This window comes from Dipodomys spectabilis, unplaced genomic scaffold (assembly GCF_019054845.1).
Source record: "Dipodomys spectabilis isolate Male_0828 unplaced genomic scaffold, ASM1905484v1 ptg000661l, whole genome shotgun sequence".
Lineage (NCBI taxonomy): Eukaryota > Metazoa > Chordata > Mammalia > Rodentia > Heteromyidae > Dipodomys > Dipodomys spectabilis.
In genome coordinates this window covers 670,224-686,937 of record NW_024871338.1, presented here as the reverse complement: position 1 = coordinate 686,937, position 16,714 = coordinate 670,224, and positions in this window count along the sequence as shown.

Below are 16,714 nucleotides of genomic sequence, written 5' to 3'. Positions count from 1 at the left end.
TTGTGTACCTCTGCCTTATGCATTTTTAGTGGGAAATTTTACATTTTCTCCTACTATTTCTTGTTTTAATTGTCGCCTGTGTTCTTGCATTAATTCTTCTCTTAATTTTAATGACAGTATAGTACTATGATATTACAACAAAGAACTCATATTTGGCTACCTGTTAAATTAGGAAGAGAATGGTCCCAAAATCCTTTGGATAGTGTTGTTATTGAAATTTTTACCAAACTACTAAAATGTACAAAGCATATAATTGGAGCCATTGTAGCTGTGATCTTAAGCTTAATTGCTATTCCCACTGTTGCTTCAGTGTCTGGAATTCCCCTACACACTTCCTTACAAATTAGCACTTTGTGGAAGAATGGCACCGGGATTCACATGAATTGTGGGTCTCACAGGTAGAAATTGATGCTCTATTACAAACAGAGATTAATATTCTTAAACAGACAGTGGGATGGTTAGGAAACAAGTGATTGGTTGTGGATAAAGAGTTATTGTTAAAATGTAATTGGAATTTTACTACCTTTTGCATTACTAATGTAAAATATAATAAATCTATACATGATTAGAATGTAATACAGCAATATTTATCTGGAAATTCTACTGCTGCTCAATTGATTGCTCAGTTACAATTTAATGTACATGAGATTTTTGGTAAACAATTCACAAATGATGGTGCTTCTAATATTGCTGATGCATTTATTGAACAATTGGAAGGGTTGGATCTGAAAGAAATACTACAAAGCATTTCACATACTGCTAGTGGTATGGAAATTATGATTGTTATTATTTTGTTTGCACTTGTACTGTTATATTTGATTTTTATGAAACCAATGCAAGCATTTATGATAACTCGGTGGAAAGCTTTACTTTTAAAACAAAAGAAAAGAAGGAAATTGTGAAGACTCAGGGTCTATGTTGAAGGGCAGAATGATGCAGGCTCCGGCCTCAGGATAATCTGAAGACTGTGTTTGAGTATTAGGAAAGCTCTTGGCATGCTGGACTAGAGAGGGAAAATGTTCTCTCTCCCTATCTCAAAACACATGTCACAGACTACTGGGAGCTGAGGAAGTAGCTCTTCTTCTTGCTTAATCATAGATGAACAGCTGGTCAAGCATTTTCCTGATTGGTTTGAGCTTGCACTAAAATAGTTTAGATGATAATATACCAAGACATTGTCTCATAAGTCAAGTAAAAATGTATCTGTTGAAATTTTTGTGTCAATGTCTTCTGACCAAATCTTGGCAAAGATCATGCTTGCTTGTCGTTAAATACCACTAACAATAAAGAACAGTATGCAGTGGCAATTGCTGTTTGCATTCTGCATCCCCTGTGTCCTGGTGATTTCGTTACCCTTACCCAGGGACCCCAACGCACTAGATGTTCACAAAAGCCCACCCAGGCAGGAAGGTTCTCTAGATTCTTATCTCCAATAAACTTCTTAGCAAAAGCCAGACACAAGTGAGCTGTGGTTGAAGTGGTAGGGCACGGACCTTGAGTATAAACAGGCTCAGAGACAGTCTCCAGTCCCCGAGTTCAAGCCCTAGGACAAACCAATAAAACAAAAATGAAAATAACACAAATCCCAAACCTAGCATTTTTCTCACTGTATACAGAGGCACGTAATTAAGGAAATTGCTTCCTGTGTTACATACACGTAGAAAAAAGAAGATGTCACACAATTATTCTCTTCATACCATGTTATACCAAAGCCTCAAAAAATCGCCCTTTTTCTAAATTTATAAATTAATATCATCCATTTGTTACCAACTCTGTCTACATTATTCACATTATCATTTTATACATGAAGTGTTGGTATAATCTACTAACTGAGTTCTAATTATAACTCTCATGAAAGAATATTCTAGGCAAATAGCATGCAAGAAATATTTGTAAATTTGTCAATTAAACTCTATAGAATATGAAATTACAAACAAAACCAAAACATTTATTTTAAATCTAAACTTTAATTTAGTAAGATCTACATAGTGCTACATTAGATTAACTTTGCTATTTTTCCAGGCTTAAGCTTTTGTAATCCTTCATCCTTCCCTTGGAATCTATCAGAATGATGATTACTTACTTTTTCAAATTTTGGATGGGAATCATGAGCCATTTTGCATCTAAGAACGTTCTGTAATGAAGAGAACATTTAAAACACAACTGAGGATTAGATATGAGTTGCATTTCAATAGGAAACTTGACTTCTCAAAACATAATGACAAAATTATCCCAAACTAGCCGGGCGCTGGTGGCTCACGCCTGTAATCCTAGCTACTCAGGAGGCTGAGATCTGAGGATCGCGCTTCAAAACCAGCCCGGGCAGGAGAGACCGTGAGACTCCTATCTCCAATAAAACCACCAGAAAACCAGAAGTGGCCCTGTAGCTCAAGTGGTAGAGCGCTCGCTTTGAGCTGAAGAGCTTAAAGACAGCGCCCAGGCCCAGAGTTCAAGCCCCACGACCGACAAAAAAAAAAAAAAAAATTATCCCAAACTTACAACTTTGTATTCTTGTTCAGTTTGTTTTATTAAGACAAAATTATACTACCTGGTCCAGGGAAGGTATCACTGTGTAATTCCACTATCTAATCTCCTGTCTTAGTCAGAGTGCTAGAATTCTAGCCTTGTATCACATTGCCCCTCCATAGTTTCTTGGTTTATTTAATCTAGATACAGACTAGCAATTCTGAATTTCTCCAGTAATATTATCCACTATACTGCTCAGAGTGTTCATGTACTCTTTTCAAAGATGTTCTAACATTTGACACAGGATATGAACATTTTCAGGTGCACCTGCAGGAGTCTCTGATTCATTCCTCCATGGACCCGATCCCATTAATAATGATTACTTGACTCTCTTACTATCTCTGGTCCCTATCTATGTAATATTCTTAAACTTTTTTGAAGAAGGTTCACTTGAGGACTTTCTAACATTAAAAATTATCACTTGATTCTAGTCTTGCTCAGGACGTATTTTCTATTGTTTTCTAACTTTTCCACATATTCTGAGAGTTACTTCAAATGTGTATTTGTGTATTTGTGTATTTGTGTGTGTATTTCATATGTGTATTTGTGTGTGCACATATAAGTGTCTCTGTATGTCTGTGTATGATTGTATGTATGTATGCAAAAGCGTCAAGATCTTATTCAGCAATCTTGCTCATGACTGGTATTCCAATACTTGAGCCATGCTTCCAATCCAGCTTTTGGTTGGTTAATTATAGTTTCTCAAAGACTGTTCTGCCCAGGCTGGATGTAAACTGAACTTCCCAGACACCTTTACATTCTTAGGTTTTATTTCTCCAGTAGTATCAACTTTTAAATTACAAACATTTTTGTGAGTGTAAAGGCTAACCTGTATCCTAGATTTTTAACTTAAGAATTCATATAAAGGTAGATGAACACGGACATTATATATGCTGTGTGTACACTGTTAGAAGTGTGATCCTAAGCTAGGTGGTGGTGAGATATTCGGATAGGCTTCAAAGCCAGGCCGGGCACGAAAGTCCTGGAGACTCTTTTTCCAATTAACTACAAGAAAACTGAAAGTGGTACTGCGGCTCAAGTATAGAGCATTAGCCTTGAGCTGAATAGCAGAGGGACAGCTCCCAGGCTCAGTGTTCAAGTGCCAAGATCAGCACCAACAAAAAATACATATGTAAAGGAAAGAAAATAAATGTGATCTTATCCACCAGTTCATGGCTAGTATAATCCCTGCTCTCTCAGGATGGACTTCTTTTTCCAATTAAGTCCATGCTTTTATATCCGATTTGCATTGGAAACAGAATTATGCTTCCATTCTACTGTCTACAAAGTTGCGTGATTAGCAAGCATGATTTAGAAAGGGAGTGGCCTCATACTTCCTGTTCCATGTAGTAGTAATGCTTTCTCTATATCACTCTCAAATCTACATACTGGACTTGGCTTTATTGTTTCAACATGGTCTTATTTGGAGAATCTTCTATAGTGTATTGAACCCTTATACTTAAACACAAAACTTGTCTTTCTCTTATTATTGCTATTGTTTCCTTACTGTTAACTCATGAACAGTTGGGAAATAATGCGCAGCACATACACTCACAAAAAAATGATCTGAGAACCTTCTTCCCATTTAAAATTCGCCTTAATTTATAGAGAACTTACAAAGTTTGAACTCAATATACTCATGGAAAATGTATTTAAAAGCAATGTAAATTTCATATTTTCTCTTTACTAAGTTGTCTCTGAAACTCGTGTAACCTCAGATCAGGGTGTCCTTGTATTATTTCGGTGAAGCAAGAAAACATTCATTATACCTCTGGCAGCACCGTAGATTGTTTCTGGAAGTAACCGCTACTGGATATGGAAACTGATCCCAGGAGAGGAATGGAACATAGAGGATTGACAAAGTTCAAGTTAACTTGTGCTTTCCTTTTTACTGTACAAGAAGATCCCAAGGCTGGAAGGAAACTCTGTCTCCGACTTTTTCGTGTGTGTTTTTACTCATATATAACTTTTCTGTAAACTTCTAATTGAGAGTATTACAAAAAGAAATAATGTGCCATTTTAAGGCCAGCATAGAACAAAAAGAAATAACGTTGTTTTAAACATGTTCTACTGCAGGGACTGGGAAGTTGCCTCAGTGGTAGAGCGCTTGCCTTGCATGCATGAGGCCCAGGTTCGATTCGTCAGCACTATATAAGCAAAAATTAAGCCAGAAGTGGTGCTGTGGCTCAAGGTGTAGAGCGCTAGCCTTGAGTTGAAGAGCTGAGGGACAGCGCTCAGGCCCAGAGTTCAGGGCCATGACTGGACTCCCCTAAAACCGTTCTACTGCTAAGAAAAAAGACATGTAGGTTTTAAAGTGTCTTATCGCTGTTGTTTTCACCCCTGAGATAATTCTCTTGTTTCAGGAGTCAGTTATCAATTCCTTTAGTTTGGTCTGGAATTCTCCAGAGCAATAAGGATTCCAAAAAAGCATCCAGTGAGTATGATCAGCAAAAGGAGCGTCTTCTCAGACCAGTACTCCTTTAAGGAAATATCTGGCGGTTTGTTTGCTTGTTTTTTTTTACTTTGTGTTGGTTATGGGGCTTGAACTTAAAGGCTGGATCCTGTCCCTGAACAGTTTTCTTTCCTGCTAACCTGCCCCCAAAGCTTAGTACTCTACTGCTTGAACCAAAACTCCACTTGTGGCTTTTTTGCTGTGTTATTACAGGTAAGAGTTTGACAGACTCTCTTGCCAGGGTTGGAGTCGAACTAAGATAGTAAAAAAGCCAGGTGACATCAAATGTATAGACGTCTCTCTTCAAAGAAGAAATATTAGATGTTTATTGTAAAGCTAATATTTGACATTTTTTCTCTTTTTTTATTGTGAGAATACCTTACAGAGGAGTTACAATTACACAGGCAAGATAACGTGTACATTTCTTATCAAGCATTGTTGCTTCTTTGTTGTTTCCTCTTCCCATCCCTTCCCATACTCCCCCTCTCTCCCCATACCATCTTCCCCCCCAACAAATTGTAAAGTTCGCTTTTTGACATAATGACTTGTACATCTCATTGTTGTAATGGGTCCACCTGTATCCCTAAACGATTTGTTTTTAGAGAATTTGTCCAGCACAGATTCCATAACATAACTCACCAAAAGTAGATGCACTGAATCATTTTGGAATTAATTTTTTTGCTTGGGAAGATTATTGATCTTGTCATTCCTTCTGGGGAAACTTAAAGTCATATTTCACCTTTTTTGTTGGTTGTGGGGTGTGAATTCTGATCCTGGGCACTGTCCCTCCGCCCTTCAGTTCAAGTTGAGCGCACTACCACTTTAGGTACAGCACCACTTCCGGGTTTCTGGTGGTTAATTGAAGATTAGGGTCTCATGGACTTTCCTGACAAAGCTGGCTTTGAACCACAATCCTCTGGTCTCAACCTCCTGAGTAGCTAGGATTACAGGTGTAAACCTCCAGCAACCATTTCATATTTGCATTTATGTGCACTGAATGACACTGTGTAGACAAAGAATGGAAATTTTAACCAAATGATGACATTGCAGCTTTTTAGAAAAATTGAGGTAGCAGTAAATATGTCCTCCTTTTCCATTTTGTTACATTAATGACTCATGAGGTATGGGACCCTTACATTAGCATCCTGTGACATCTGTATAGGTGTATTTTGTATCAGGAAATGTTCATAGAGAAATATATAAAGACTGAGATTTTTAGAAAACAAAGGAGATAAGGTATGAAAGAACAGCATAGAAGGAGATACATTTTGTGAGTTTCGGGAAGATGGCGGAGGAGAAGCTGGAGGCAAAACAAGCTCTCGCATAGAAAGCAGTTTTAGAGTTCCAGTGAACAGTCCTAAGCCAGAGAATCACACCAAGTGTGCCATCACAGGACAGAGAGTTAGGCCAGAGACGGAAAATCCAGATGGTTTACAGTGGAATTTTACAAGGTCTTCAAAGCAGAGCTCACACCAATACTCCTCCAACACTTCAATGAAATTGAAAGAGAAAGTTCACTACCAAACACATTCTATGAAAACATCATAACCTTCATCCCAAAACCAGGCAGGGACTCATCAAAGAAAGAGAACTATAGATCCATTTCTTTGATGAACATTGATGCAAAACTTCTCAACAAAATTTTGGCCAATCGACTTCAACAATTCATCCAAAAAATCATACACCACGATCAAACAGGATTCATTTCAGGGATGCAAAGCTGGTTCAATATACGCAAATCAATTAGTATAATTCATCATATCAACAGGAGCAAGGATAAACACATGGTTATCTCAATAGATGCAGAAAAAGCAATCGACAAGATCCACCACCCCTTTATGATGAAGGGTTTGGAAAAATTAGGAATCCATGGAACATTCCTCAATACAATAAAGGCTGTATATGACAAACCTACAGCCAGCATTATACTTAATGGTGAAAAACTAAAGCCATTTCCTCTTAACTCAGCAATAAGACAAGGATGTCCACTCTCTCCACTTCTCTTCAATGTAGTATTAGAATGCCTAGCTACAGCAATAAGACAAGATGCAAATATAAATGGGATCCAAATAGAGAAAGTAGAAATAAAATTCTCCCTCTTTGCAGATGACATGGTCTTGTATTTAAAGAATCCCATAGACTCCACTCCCAAATTACTCAAGCTGATTCAAAACTTTGGCAAAGTAGCAGGGTATAAAATTAACCCCCCAAAATCAATGGCTTTTCTGTATGCCAATAATGAGAAAAGTATGGCTGAAATTAGGAATGCAACTCCATTTGTAATAGCCTCACAAAAAATGAAATACCTAGGAATTAACTTAACCAAAGAACTAAAGGACCTTTATGATGAAAACTTTAAAGTCTTGAAAAAGGAAATCAAAACAGAACTTAGAAAATGGCAAAACCTCCCATGCTCCTGGATTGGAAAGATTAACATCATGAAAATGGCAATACTTCCCAAGGCTATCTTCAAATTCAATGCGATACCTATCAAAATTCCAACCTCATTGTCCAAGGATATAGAAGAGACAATCCAAAAATTCATATGGAACAATAAAAGACCCCGAATAGCAAAAACGCTGCTCAATGGAAAGAATACTGCTGGTGGAATATCAATACCAAATTTCAAACTCTACTCTGAAGCCATAGTAATCAAAACAGCTTGGTACTGGCATCAGAACAGACCTCAGGACCAATGGAATAGAATTGAAAACCCAGAAATGAACCTACAGACCTATAGCCAATTAATCTTTGATAAGGGAGCTAAAATAATAGAATGGAAGGAAGATAGCCTCTTCAGTAAATGGTGCTGGCAAAATTGGTTAAAGACTTGTAGAAATCTAAAACTAGATCCTTATATATCACCCTGCACCAGAATCAACTCCAAATGGATCAAAGACCTCGGAGTCAAAGCAGACACTCTAAAAACATTACAGGATGGAATAGGAGAATCCCTAGGCCTCCTTGGAGCAGGCTGAAATTTTCTTAATAGAGACCCGGAAATACAACAAATCAAAGAAAGATTGGACAAGTGGGATTGCATGAAGTTGCAGAGCCTCTGCATGGCAAAGGACATAGCTAGCAAGATCAATAGAAAGCCCACAGATTGGGAGAAGATCTTCACTAGCCATACAAGGGACAAGGGTCTCATATCTAAAATATACTTGGAACTCAAAAATTAAATCGCCCAACAACAAATCCTCAAAGAAACAACTGCCCAATAATAAGTGAGCTAAAGACTTGAGGAGAAACTTCTCTGAAGAAGAAAGAAGGATGGCCACTAAACACATGAAGAAATGCTCAACCTCCCTAGCCATAAAAGAATGCAAATAAAAACAACATTGAGATACCATCCCACCCCAATTAGAATGGCTATAATCAAGAACTCTAATAACAACAGATGCTGGAGGGGATGTGGACAGAAGGGAACCTTACCTCATTGTTTGTTGGAGTATAAACTTGTTCAACCACTTTGGAAAGCAGCATGGAGGTTCCTGAAACGATTTCACATAGAGCTCCCCTATGATCCAGCAATCCCACTTTTGGGCATTTACCCAAATGTTTACAAACAAGACCACAGTAAAGCTACCAGCACAACTATGTTTATTGAAACATTATTTACCATAGTTAAGATCTGGCACCAACCCAGATGCTCCTCAGTAGATGAATGGATCAAGAAAATGTGGTATATATACACAATGGAATTCTATGCCTCCATAAGAAAGAATGACATTTCCCTATTTTTAAGGAAATGGAAAGGCTTGGAAAAAATTATATTAAGTGAAGTAAGCTAAGCCCAAAGAAACATAGGTCCCATCGTTTCCCAGATTTGCAATGTCTAGTATATGTATGAGTCAAGCAGGAAAGGTCAGATAATGTGATGTTAGGATTATGAACCCTTAAATATGTATTTAAATGTTTTTTTTTCTTTCATGCATTTGTTTCTAACTCATTTATAAGATTATTTCTTTGTTGCTTTGTTTGTCCTACCCCCACAGTATAACCCCTGCTTTCACTATATTTAATGTCAGTAGAATTTGTGGAGGAGAGAGGGGAAAACAAGTCGTTTAAGGATTCAGGTGGACCCGATGCAACTATAAGAAATACAAGTTGTCATGTCAAAAACGAACTTTACAACTTTGGTGCGGGGGGGGGGGGGGGATTTGGTTGGGGGGCCGGGGGAGGTTGGGAAGGGATGTGAAGGGTAAACAAAGGAGGAGGCTGCAATGCTTGATAAGAATGGGCTGAGAAGGTGGCTCAGTGGTAGAGCACTTGCCTCACATGCCAAAGGCCCTGGGTTCGATTCCTCAGCACCATATAAGTAAAAAGAAAAAAGCCGGAAGTGGCACTGTGGATCAAGTGGTAGAGTGCTACCCTTGAGTTGAAGAGCTAAGGGATAGCGCCCTGGCCCAGAGTTCAGACCCCATGACCGGACCCCCCTCTAAAAAAAAAAAAAAAGAAATGTACTCATTATCTTGCCAATGTAAGTGTAACCCCTCTGTACAGTATGTTCACAACAAATAAAAATTAAAATTAAAAAATATAAAAAAATTAAAAAAAGGGGGCTGGGAAGGTGGCTCAGTGGTAGAGAACTTGCCTTGCATGCCTGAGGCCCTGGGTTCGATTCCTCAGCACCACATAACCAAAAAAAAAAAAAAAAAAAAATTAAAAAAAGAAAAAAAAAATATGCACACAAGTATAAAAAAAAGAAGGATATACATTTATCACATAGAGATTAAGAACTAGCCTAAGAGATTTAGAATGCTAAATGCAATGAGGAAATCCTAGTTGACAACTAATTCTTCAATAACCAAAAATGGTTCTCTAGACCAGTTTCTGGTATACCTTTTTTACTATCATTTTTTCCTTCCATCTGGAGTTACTCCTTATTTTCTGTCACAGCTATTAACTAGCTTCTGCCTTTTTGATGCCAAAACTGATCAAAAAGCACATTCCTGGCATTAATTGCTGTGACTTAATGAACAAAACTTTTTTCAATACAGTATCCTAACGTAATTAAAATACATGTATTAGGGGCTATTATCAGGTGTCCGTATGGAAGTAGCAATTATATATTTCAAGTATGGGTTCTTTATTTTCCATTTACTAATTTTTTTTGCCAGTTTAGGGACTTAAACTCAGGGGTTTTTTTTCCTCAAGGCTAGCACTCTACCACTTGAGGCACAACATTCCTTCTAGTGTTTTTCTTTTTTCTGTTTTCCTGAGGAATTGAACCCAGGGTTTCATGCATGCTAGGCAATCAACATACCATGAAGCCACATTCCCAGAGCCCTAAATGACTTTCTTAAGAAGGCATTACATTTTCATTCCGTAACTATGTATCATAAGTTTGGCCAGGTGCTAGAAAATGATGTAGAAAGCAATACAATACAATAAGTCCAGTAATGCTGGATGGACAATGAATTTCAGAGTCTAGCCAGGGCACAGTGGGGCTTACCTCAGGGAGCTGTTTCAACAGGCTGAGCGAGACAGCTCCTGACCCACAGCCCACCTCCCGAATGAGAGGGTCACCTTGTATTCCAGCTATGTGGGGATGCTTGACCCCCTCCTCCAGCACCTATTCAACCAGTTTTTGTAAAAGAGAGAGAGAGAGAAATCAGAATTAAAATTAAGTTGGGTGCCAGTGGTTCAGAACTCTAATCCTAACTACAATGGAGGCTGACATATGAGGATCATGGTTCGTAGCCAGCCCCCGCAGGAACGTTTTTGAGACTTTTATTTCCAAAGAACCCCCAGAAAGCCAGAAGTGGTGCTGTGGGCTCAAGTGCTAGAGCACTAGCCTTTTGCTGAGGAGCTCAGGAACAGTGCCGATGCCTAGGGTTCAAACCCCACAACTGACAAGAAGTGGACTTCCTACCGCAAGAAGTGGATTGAATAGCACCCATTCTCCTAGGGAGCATGGTAGTGAAGTCAGGCCGAGCTTCCTGTGAAGTTGAAGTCATAAGGAGGTCACCTGACTTCTCTGTGCCTCGGTTTCTCCAGATGCAAAATTCAACACAGTGAAGGATCCCCTTCCTCAAGGGGATAGGATAATGATGAAAGAGAGCCATGTTTTGTTTCAAAATCCCCAGCTGTTACATGATTAATAACTGGCCCCACCTGAGCCCTTTGTGGGTATCTTCCTGTCATTTGCTCACAGAATTGCAGAGAACCTTCTCTGAATGCCACTCCTTTCTTGCCAAGCCATGCTCCAGAGATTCCCTCTGTATAATTCCCTTATTTCCTCAAAACTGTCCAGTGAGGAGAATGAAGTCTGATGGTTGCGGCCCTACCCAAAGCTTCACCTGTGGTCAAGAATCGGCTGCTGTGGACTAAAAGTTTGGGATAATCCATCTAAATCGATGACTGTGCATGGAGCTACATGTTTACCATCCCAACTACAGAGAACCAGGCTTGGTGGAGCATACCTGTCCCAGATAGGAGGCCCTCGATCCAGTCCAACCAGAGCATATATTGAGTCTCTGTTTCAGAAATGCCCAAGACAGAAAGGTGGCTCCTCAGAGCCAGGATGAGGAAACAAGCAGGGGGGCATGGTGCTCCCAGAGAGGTGTCTGATTCCCAAGTAGTGGTGATTTGGGGGCAGCCACTCACCTGTGCTGCTGGGAAAAGCTGCTGGAGGCTGCTCCAGGTGGGTCAAGCAGCAATGGCAGCGGCATTGCAAACACATGGGCCAAGAGCAGAGAACCAGGGCCAGGGACCAGGTCAGGGCTTTAGGTGGGCTGGCAGTGCCCCATTGCCTGAGGTTGGAAATCCTGCAACTTGGGAAGTTGGGGAGGGAGCTGGGGTGCGGGCAGGCATCTCAATTTCCTACTATACTTCAAAGTTGCTTGAGTCTCTTCCTCACCATTCAGCCACCTCTACCTTCCTCAACTGCTGGTAGTGTTGTAAACTAACAGAGGGAATCCCGGGTGCTACTAGGCAGCATGGAATGTGGGCATGGTCACCATTCTTGTATCCCATTGGTCAGAAATAACCATGAAAGAACGGTGGTGTGGCCGGAATTCTGTGATACAAGCAGCATGGACTGAGTCAAGAAGATAGCAGCTCCCCCAGCCCATTTCCCAGGGAACAATGTCCAATTCAGTTGGAGACCTGCTTTAGCTGGATGGCTACACAGATTGTTCTGTATGTCTATTTGTTGCCAGACCCGGACCTTGAACTCAGGATCTGGGCACAGTCTGTGCAATGCTTTTGCTCAAGGCTCGCCCTTCACACTGGAGCCCTGGGCTTCTGGCTTTGTTGGCATTGAAGTTGGAGAGAGGTCTCAAGGACTTCCCTGAGTAGGATGACATTGACCATGATCCTCCCATCACAGCCTTGTAAGTATCAAGGACTGCTGAGAGCCACTGGTGCCTGTCTAATCATTGGTCTTGCTGATATTCTTGGACAGACCGGTGAGTATCCTATCCCCAGGTTGAAGTGGTGGGAGCTGGAGCTCACAGTTGGAATCCTGGTCCTGCCACCTCCAAATGGCTGGAGATCCTAAGGAACTCATTCCTATCCATATGAATACCAATGGAATGTGATGTATGTCATGATTGAATGGGCAGTTCTTGAATGATTCTAGGATAAAATTATACACAATTATATTATAGGACAATGATCAATTTTAGCTAATTCTTTATTAAGCAATTAAACAATCACATTCATAAAATGGAGGCATAATGAAATGCTTAAGAATTGGGCCTCACATACTGCAAAGGTACCATTTTTCTGCCAGGACTGGGATTGAAACTCAATGTCTTGGTAACTCTGTTGCACTGTGTGGGAATGGGAAGCTGGCCTCCTTAGAGTCAAGAAATTCAGGTCTGTTCCTTATGCCTAAAATAGATCTCCAACACTAGAAAACATCCTATTCATGTACAATTTACATATATGATTTATATTTATATACATATGTTGACTCCATATTGTATTCAGTGTAGTTATTTTATTTTTTTGTTTTATTCATATATTGACCATTTATTTTATTGATTATTATGGAACATAAAACATTGATTACATTGATTACACAGGATATAGGTCTGCATATGTATTCCACTACATACTTGACACCCAGGACTTTCACAGAAAAGTAAAACATGTGTCACCATCATCTTCTTACTCCACGATTCATTTTTGGGAGTGCTTGCATCTGAACTCAAGACCTACAAGCCTTCAAGGCCCAATTCATGAATGGGTGAGTGTTAGCATGTCATCCTGGGGCAAATTGAGCTGACAGGCTATTCCCAGGACCTCAGATCAAGCCACAGGGGTGACTAAAATAAGAAAAGATTGACTTGCAGATGGCAGTACGCTAATAAATATATATCTTTATAGAGTGTCAGAGATGTCTATACATTATTCAGCTATACAGACTACATTCCTTCCAATTCCTGGGTATTAATTTTGCCTCCATGTTATTAATGTAATTAATGTAATGAAATTAATTGTTTTCATCCTTAAACTATTAATGAAATCAGTGTCCTGAAATTATTGCGTTCCTTTAAGTAATAATATTCTTTCAATGCTTCATAAATATTAAATAAAATGAATCAGCCCCCTGAAATGATGCTGTCTAATTTTATAGGAGCATTCATTCATGATCAATTCATTCAACCATCACATTGACAACATTCCATTGTTAATCCTGTGGATGGGAACCATTTTCGTAGTAGCTCCTGCCATTGGTTGGTGTCAGGACAGGGATTCAAAATCAGGGCCTATGTTGCCACGTGGGCCTATGGCATCCCTGATAGTCTGGCAGCCTTCAGCAATGCAAGGTGAAGTGCCCTATGCAACAGTGTCATTCAGACCCATGAGGGTCATCATGCAAAGGAAGAAAACATAAAATGGCCATATTTTTTCTGTGCATTGCTTTCCCTGCAAGGCCTGGGGGTCTAGGATCCCAGGAGGAGCTGTAGATCTAATGGCTGCAACCCAGACTAGGGTGATCAAAGCTGAGGTAGAGTTGCCAAGACCTGAGTTCAAGCGCCATATTGAGAAAAGTAAAATAAAAATAATTTAGCTCCCTGGCTTGCAATTCACGCTGTTTATTCTTCCAGGCTTTGGATTTGAACTCAGGATCTGGGTAAATCTGCTGCAATGTGGATGAAGGGGAAGATCACAGTATTTGAAGGTAAGAAAGTTAGGCCTGTTCACTAGTCCTGAATTCAAGCCCCAGCCCTGGAAACATACTATTTATATACATTGTAAAGATAGGATTTATATTTACCTATAGATGTTCAGTCCATACATGTTTGGTGTGGTTGTTCTTGTATTTTTTGTTTTATGCATTTATTTGCCATTGATTGTACTAAGATGAAACTCCTTAAATTTATTACATTGATGACATCCTGTCACAGAGCATCTAGATTTATAGAAATGTTCTCCAATATGCCAGGATTCTCAGGATCACCCAGGCTATTCAGAGAAAAGGAAAATAAGTTTCACACTTGGCTTCTTACTCCACGATCCACTTGTTGGTAGTGCTGGGATCTTAACTCAGGTCCTAGTAGGACCAATTGGCCAATAAGTCAAGGTGAACACACTAACCTGTGAGCAACTAACGAGCTAGGCCATTCCCAGGATCTGACATTGATTGCCAGGTTGGTCCACTATAGTCATGAATTCGTAATTTAAACATACGATCTATATTGACATACATGTTTGTACAGCATCTTGTGTTCGGTGAACTTCTCCTTATTTTGTCTCTATTTCATGGAGGTATTGTGTATTTTACTAAATATGGTGACAGGTATAACTTTGTTGACATGGATGACTACCTGTTCCTATGGCTATAGGGTTGCTTATGAATTCCTCTTGTTGGTTGAGACTCAGGACTTTCACAGGAGAGGAAAACGTGTGCAACAACTGGCTTCTGACAGCAGGATGAATCTTTTGTGAGCCCTGGGATTTGAATTCAGGTTTGGATAGCTCTGCTGCACTGAGGGGGAAGGGGAAGCTCACCATCCTTGAAGACCAAACTGTCAGGCCTGGTTTAGGGCCTGATTTGAAGCCCCAGCACTGGACAAAATAGCAAGCCCAACTTTTTTAAACATAGGATCTCTATTTACCTATAGGTGTGGTATGCATCTTGCACTCAGTGTAGTTACACTTTTTATTAATTTTGTATTTATCTTATTCATGGATGTATTGTGCATTTTATTGAATATGGTGACAGATATAACTGTGCTTACATGGATGACAACCTATTCCCATGGCTATTGAGTTGCTTATATAGCATTTTCCATCCTCAATGAGACTCAGGACATTCACAGAACAGGCTTTTCACATTAGAATGAATCTTTTGGCAGTTCTGGAATTTGAACTCAAGGCCTAGCAGGCCCAATTGGTGAATGGGTCATGGTGAGCATACCAGCCTGTGAACCACTAAGGAGGTAGGCCATTCCTGGGACCTGAGATGGAGTCCTGGTAGGGGCCAATATAGTCATAAATTCATAATTAAACAAAGCATCTACGTTTCCAAACATGAGTGGGTGACATCTTGCGTTTGGTGTAGTCATTCTCTTTATTTTGTGTCTTAGTCATTGATGTATTATGTATTTTCTTTTTTTTTTGGGGGGGGGGTCCGGTCGTGGGTCCTGAACTCTGGGCCTGGGCGCTGTCCCTCAGCTCTTCAGCTCAAGGCTAGCGCTCTACCACTTGAGCCACAGTGCCCACTTCCGGCTTTTTTTTTGCTTATGTGGTAATGAGGAATCGAACCCAGGGCCTTGAGCATGCAAGGCAAACGCTCTACAACTGAGCCACGTTCCCAGCCCTTGTGTATTTTCTTGAGTATAGGTTGACAGATATAACTGTGGTGAACTGGATGACAACCTATTCCCATGAGTATAGAGTTGCCTATACCTTCTCTATTCTAGCTGAGACCCAGAATTTGCACAGCACATGAAATCAGATGCAATGACTGGCTTCTCACATCAGGGTGAATTTTGGGCAGTGCTGGGATTCGAACTTGAGGCCTAGGAAGCCCAACTGCCCGTTGGGTCCACATGATCACACCAGACTGTGAGCCAGTAAGGAGCTGGGCTATTCCCAGGAACTGAGATTGAGCCCTAGGGAGGCCAAAATAGTCCTCAACGCATCATTGAAACATGGGATGTATATTCACATCCGTGTGTGGACAGCATCGTATATTAAGTGTAGTTATTGTCTTTATTTTGTATGCTATTCATGGATGTATTGTGTATTTTCTTGAGTATATGATGACAGGTACAACTCGGCTGAAATGTATAACAACTTACTCCCATGACCACAGGGTGGCCCATGCATTCTCCATCCTAGCTGAAACCCAGGAGTTGCACAGGAAAGGAAAACAGGGCAACGATTTGCTTCTGACATCAAGATGAATCTTTTGGCAGGGCTGGCATCTGAATTTGGGGCCTAGCAGGCCTAATTGGTGAATGGGTCCACAGGAGCACACCAGCCTGTGAGCCATGAAGAAGCTAGGTGTTCCCAGTACAAAGAAATAATCTTATAAATATGTTAGAGACAATTGCAAGCAAGAAAAAAAAAAACATTTCAATACTTATCCTAGGGTTCATTTCACCTATTATATTGATCTGGCTTAATCAATTCTCTGCTTTCACTGCCAGATTATTTGAGGAATACATAAGATAATTGCACTGAGAAGTGATTTAGAGAATTAATTAATATTGTTTATTTTTAATTTTTTGAGGTATGTACTTGGATTCAAATTCAGAGCCTTGCTTTGCC